The sequence below is a fragment of the Hyperolius riggenbachi genome, chromosome 2, assembly GCF_040937935.1.
Source record: "Hyperolius riggenbachi isolate aHypRig1 chromosome 2, aHypRig1.pri, whole genome shotgun sequence".
Classification (NCBI taxonomy): Eukaryota; Metazoa; Chordata; class Amphibia; order Anura; family Hyperoliidae; genus Hyperolius; species Hyperolius riggenbachi.
Window position 1 is genome coordinate 100,726,389 of NC_090647.1, and position 6,769 is coordinate 100,733,157.

Here is a 6,769-nt window from a genome sequence, read left to right on the forward strand (position 1 = left end):
ACACAACTGAAGTAGTTCAAGCCTTTTATTGTTTAAATATTGATGATTTTAGCATACAGCTCATGAAAACCCAAATTTCCTATCTCAAAAAATTAGCATATTTCATCCGACCAATAAAAGAAAAGTGTTTTTAAAACAAAAAAAGTCATCCTTCAAATAATTCTGTTCAGTTATGCACTCAATACTTGGTCGGGAATCCTTTTGCAGAAATGAATGCGGCGTGGCATGGAGGCAATCAGCCTGTGGCACTGCTCATGTGTAATGGAGGCCCAGGATGCTTCGATAGCGGCCTTAAGCTCATCCAGAGTGTTGGGTCTTGCGTCTCTCAACTTTCTCTTCTCAATATCCCACAGATTATCTATGGGGTTCAGGTCGGCAGGCCAATTGAGCACAGTAAAACCATGGTCAGTAAACCATTTACCAGTGGTTTTGGCACTGAGAGCAGGTGCCAGGTCATGCTGAAAAATGAAATCTTCATCTCCATAAAGCTTTTCAGCAGATGGAAGCATGAACCCACTTTTGAACCAGAAACATCGGCAGAAGCGCCTGACCTGGGCTACAGAGAAGCAGCACTGGACTGTTGCTCAGTGGTCTAAAGTACTTTTTTTTAGGATGAAAGCAACTTTTACATATCATTCGGAAATCAAGGTGCCAGAGTCTGGAGGAAGACTGGGGAGAGGGAAATGCCAAAATGCCTGAAGTCCAGTGTCAAGTACCCACAGTCAGTGATGGTCTGGGGTGCCATGTCAGCTGCTGGTGTTGGTCCACTGTGTTTTATCAAGGGCAGGGTCAATGCAGCTAGCTATCAGGAGATTTTGGAGCACTTCATGCTTCCATCTGCTGAAAAGCTTTGTGGAGATGAAGATTTCATTTTTCAGCATGACCTGGCACCTGCTCACAGTGCCAAAACCACTGGTAAATGGTTTACTGACCATGGTATTACTGTTCTCAATTGGCCTGCCAACTCTCCTGACCTGAACCCCATAGAGAATCTGTGGGATATTGTAAAGAGAAAGTTGAGAGACGCAAGACCCAACACTCTGGATGAGCTTAAGGCCGCTATCGAAGCATCCTGGGCCTCCATTACACCTGAGCAGTGCCACAGGCTGATTGCCTCCATGCCACGCCGCATTGAAGCAGTCATTTCTGCAAAAGGATTCCCGACCAAGTATTGAGTGCATAACTGAACATAATTATTTAAAGGGACTCCGAGCTCAGAAAAAAAAGGAAAGTTGTACTCACCAGGGGCTTTTTCCAGCCCAGCGCTGGTCGGGAGGTCCCACGCCGGCGTCCTGGCTCCTCTCCTTCTCCCCGCTCCGGAATGGCTGGCAGGCCGCAGCCCGGGCGACACTCTCCCGAGTGTCGGGCTGCTTCTTCCGCATATGACGCGGATTACGTCACACGCCGGCCGCCTCGCGTCATCACGGCGGCCGGCGTGAAAGTACTGCGCATGCGCGCTTTGTTCGCGCATGCGCAGTACTTTCACGCCGGCCGCCGTGATGACGCGAGGCGGCCGGCGTGTGACGTAATCCGCGTCATATGCGGAAGAAGCAGCCCGACACTCGGGAGAGTGTCGCCCGGGCTGCGGCCTGCCAGCCATTCCGGAGCGGGGAGAAGGAGAGGAGCCAGGACGCCGGCGTGGGACCTCCCGACCAGCACTGGGCTGGAAAAAGCCCCGGGTGAGTACAACTTTCCTTTTTTTTCTGAGCTCGGAGTCCCTTTAAAGGTTGACTTTTTTTTGTTTTAAAAACACTTTTCTTTTATTGGTCGGATGAAATATGCTAATTTTTTGAGATAGGAAATTTGGGTTTTCATGAGCTGTATGCCCAAATCATCAATATTAAAACAATAAAAGGCTTGAACTACTTCAGTTGTGTGTATTTGAATGTAAAATATATGAAAGTCTAATGTTTATCAGTACATTACAGAAAATAATGAACTTTATCACAATATGCTAATTTTTTTGAGAAGATCCTGTATATCGCTTTTCTCCTGGCGGACTCAATGCACCAGAGCTGCAGCAACCAGGGTACGCTCAGTAGGTGGTAGTAGTAGTTTTAGGGAGTCTTACCCAAGAAACTCCTTACTGAATAAGTGCTGGCTTACTGAACAGTTAGACCCGAGATTCGAACCCTGGTCTCCCGTGTCCAGGCAGAGCCTTTAGCCATTACACTATCCAGCCAGCTACTCGTGCTCCCCTCCCCCAGCTGGAATTGATTGCATAAAAGAATGGGCAAATCCATCCATATTTGATTGAAAATTCAATATTTTTGTAAATTTTAAAGTCTTGATAAATTTTAATTAGATTTGATGTTTATATGAAATCTATCATCCAATCTATTAAAAAGATTGAGCAGTGTATGGCACGGGGCAGAGTGAATGCACTCTTGCCTAGCCACTCTTAGGCTACTTGCACACCAAGACGTTGCGTTAGGTGCTACGTTAAGGTCGCATAATGTGCACCTAACGCAAGGCCTGGTGCTCTTCGATGTGGACATCAGAGTGAGCCGCGTTGTGCAGCTCACTCTGGCGTCAGTGATGCCGTGATGCGTACTCTTGGACGCATGCGGCATCACGTGGTCCCGCCGGCCAATCGCCGCACGGAGCGGCCGCTCCAGGAAGTAAACACTGCACGTCACAACGTGCAGTGAATATTAATTAGCCATGTGCCTGGCCGATCTCTGCTCCTCCCCAACCTGACTGAGCATGTGCAAACAGTCTAACGCGGCTTAAGCCGCTGTAACGCCGTAGCTTGCTGCACTTTCGGAAGAACGTGCAGCGTTACCTGTAACGCAACGTGGGCAGTGTGAACAGCCCACTTGTGTTACATTGCTGTGTGTTGGGGGAGCGTTACAGGCTGCACTAACGTGCGCCTGTAACGTCTTAGTGTGTAAGCAGCCTTAAAGGACACCTGAAGTGAGGATATGGAGGCTGCCATATTTATTTCCTTTTAAGCAATACCAGTTGCCTGGCTGCCCTGCTGATCCTTTGCCTCTAATACTTTCAGCCATAGACCCTGAACAAGAATGCAGTAGATCAGGTGTTTCTGACATTATTGTCAGATCTGACAAGGTTAGCTGCATGCTTGTTTCTGGTGTAATTCAGACACTGCTGCAGCTAAGGAGATCAGCAGGGCTGCCAGGCAACTGGTATGGTTTAAAAGGAAGTACATATGGCAGCCTCCATATTCTTCTCACTTCAGTTGTCTTTTAAAGGAAAAAAAAGTGCTGTAAATAGATACTAACTTCGGTAGACAGAAGCCTTGGGATAATCCAGAGGCTTCCCCCATTCCCCTCCCCTTCTCCAGCGCTGACACCCCCTGAAACGTCTAAACAAGGGCTTGGCAAGAGGTGTGTGTGGCCACCTCCCATCTGTGAATGACCGCGCCACACAGGATGCCTCGTGCAGCACAGTGACACGGAGGTGCTTGGCAGGAAAGACAGAGCCCGAGTGGCTCCATGTTACTGACCAGGCACCTATGCAGTGCAGCCACGCGCAGCCAGGGATTCACAAGGTGTCAGATCTTCTCTCCTTTTTAACTTACAGGTTTGCTTTCAGAAAAAAATTGTATGGTGTTTGGCCACCTTAAAGGTGCCCATACACTCGTCAGATTGGCAGCAGATAGATAAGAAATGCATCTGATGATCTATCTGATGCGTTTTTAGAACATTTTTTTACCAGGATAGAATTCCAATAGATTTCAGTTTGAAATCTATTGAAATTCGATCTGATGGCATTTTTGCCATCAGATTTCCATTAAGGCCAATGCAAACTGATAAGCAATCTCATCAGATCGACCTAAATTTTCCACCCTGCCAGTTCGATGGAAATCCATCGAAATCGACCATCGATCGGTCGATTGGCCAACCGATTTGCAAACGATCAATCGATCGATCGGGATCGATCGGTCGGCCAGAAAATCGGCTGAGTGTATGGGCCCCTTTAGACTATGATGGCAGTGGCTGGATAGTGTAATGGTTAGGGGCTCTGTCTCTGACGTAGACCTGGGTTCAAATCTCGGCTCTTCCTGCTCAGTAAGGAGTTCTTTGGGCAAGTCTCCCTAATAATGGTGGCCATACACTTATAGATTTGCAGCAGATTCGACCATCAGACAGATTTCTGGCAGATGCCTGTCAAATTGAATCTGACAGGAATCTATCCGATGTGTGCCACACTCTAGGAACAGATTTCCAATAGATTTCAGAATAAAATCTATTCAAAAATGATCTAAATGCATTATTGCACTATTAAAGTCCCCCATACACTGAGCCGATTAGCGGCCGAACGATCGATGGAAATCGATCGATCGCAAATCGATCGATTTATGGCCAATTTCGATCGATTTCAATCGATCTGACATGCTGGAAAATCTAGGTTGATCTGTTGAGATTGCTTATCATTTTGCCTTGGACCTAATGGAAATTTGATGGCAAAAAAATGCCATCAGATCGATTTTCAATAGATTTCATATTGAAATCTATTGGAAATCTGTTCCTAGTAAAAAAATGTTCCTAAACACATCAGATAGATCAGAAATCTATCTGAAGATCTATCTGCTGCTAATCAAACGAGTGTATGACCACCTTTAGATCCAATGCAACTGTATGGGCCATCAATCTGCTGCCAGCAACAGATTGACCTAGACCATGTTGTCCGATAGATCAAATTGATCGAAATCGATAGCAAAACAATCAATTTGCCGATTTGAAAGAATTGATTTCTGATCGATCGATTCTATAGAATCGATCGATCGATGGCTGAAATCGACCAGTGTACGGGCCCCTTAACACTGCTACTGCCTACTGAGCGTGCTCTAGTACTGCCTCGCAAGCGTTTTAAGTCCAACAGGAGAAAAGAGCTATACAAAAAAAGGAATTATACAAAAAGGAATTACGATAGACATATGACTATGGTAGGAATTAGATGGTGGGCCCCTAGGGACAATTAGGCTCTTTAACGCCAAAAATCACAAAACTCAATCACAAAATGCAAATGCAAACCCGTTTTGAATTTTGTGATTGTCACCAAGTTAACCTCAATAAAAAAAAATAAAAAAATGCAGAATTATGATTGCCTTTTTTGAAAATCAGAATACGCAGCTTTCCCCGATTCCAAGTGTAACTTTACTTTAGTACAAAAAAGGATCCGCAAGCCAGAACAGGATGAGGTAAAAAAAGGGCTGAAATGTTTATTAGAAAAATCCACAGACAAGGCAATAAAATCACAGGATCAACTAACGCGTATCGGGCCTACCATCTGCCCTTAGTCGTAGTACGACTACGACTAAGGGCAGATGGTAGGCCCGATACGCGTTAGTTGATCCTGTGATTTTATTGCCTTGTCTGTGGATTTTTCTAATAAACATTTCAGCCCTTTTTTTACCTCATCCTGTTCTGGCTTGCGGATCCTTTTTTGTACTTCTCTACTACTATGGCCTGGCTTGCCTGATCCTGCACCGACTGGTATGATGGTTAGGGGTAGAGCGTCATGAACCTTCTTACTGCCGTAACTTTACTTTACTTGCGTTTGGAAAATCGCAAGCCTTTCAAAAAACAGAATGTAGCCAGTGGCAAAGTGCAGTTCAGTGACATAACTACGGAGACGACGTAAAGTAGAATATAGGCTAGAATGTTTATAGCTGGTTGGATGGAAAAAGCATATTTAATTGTATTCATGTATTAGGGCTGGTGCACACCGAGCGGCTTTTTCAGCGTTTCTGCAGCCGCTGGCGGCTGCGGATACGCTTGGTCAATGTATCTCAATGGGGTGGTTCACACCAGAGCGGGAGGCGTTTTGCAGAAACGCATACTCCCGGGGTGAGGCATTTTTTGGATTGCGGATGCGTTTCTGCCTCAATGTTAAGTATAGGAAAAACGCAAACGCTTTGAAAAACGCCTGTTCAGAGCGGTTTTGCCGGCGTTTTTGTTACAGAAACTGTTCAGTAACAGCTTTACTGTAACAATACATGAAATCTACTACACCAAAACCGCTACACAAAACCGCAAAATGCTAGCTGAAACGCTACAGAAAAATAAGAAAAAGCGTTTCAAAATCTGCTAGCATTTTGCGGATCTGCTAGCGGGTTTTGGTGTGCACCAGGCCTAAAAGGACATTATGCTTTTAGCAATTTTTTTTTACAGTTTAACTTACCGTAATTAGAACCTACTGCATTGGTACTTTTCAGAAAACAGATTATAAAAAATAAACAAAACCCCCAATGTTTAAATGCAGTTGTCCTTTATACTTCCTATTGCACAAATCAGCAGAGTACTTCAATACTAGAAGAAAATCACAAGCAAGTCTTCACTTGTCAGACCTGTATAATGAAAAGATTCTTACCTGTGCACTACACTGTATCAGCCAATGAGGAGGTCCTTGCTGCATCCCATTGCCTGTGCTGTCAGCTGTGACACTGTGCACTGGATCCACGCTCTCCCCTCATTCACCTGCTGCCCTGCTGCTCCCACACACAGCACAAGCGCACGCATCTCATTAGCACTGCTCTGGCTGCAGCTCTGCTAGAGTGGATAGGAAAGGTTTGATTCAGCAGTCTCCCCAGACAAGCTGCAGCTAATACTATCCCCTCCCTGAAGGAAGGGTGGAGAGGGAAAAGGATGGACTACTCCCCTCTCTGCCTCTATCACAAACTAAGGCAAAGGGGAAACAGAGCAGCATAGACCGGGCCATGCTCCCATTGTGTGGTGGTATATTGTCTCGTCCATACACTGCAATCCCACCAGGAAGTTTAGGCAGGAAACTCACGTAAAAA

At 45.5% G+C, this 6,769-nt stretch overlaps 1 protein-coding gene across 1 annotated transcript in view; it reads right to left on the reverse strand.

The window, feature by feature from the left end:
• LOC137543989 (thrombospondin type-1 domain-containing protein 1-like) overlaps window positions 1-6,518 on the reverse strand; it is a 47,173-nt gene extending 40,655 nt beyond the window's left edge. Inside the window, exon 1 of the mRNA XM_068265045.1 lies at window positions 6,340-6,518. The gene's annotated coding sequence lies outside the window, so the exon portion shown is untranslated. The remainder of the gene's footprint in view (window positions 1-6,339) is intronic.
• Window positions 6,519-6,769: the final 251 nt, after the last annotated feature.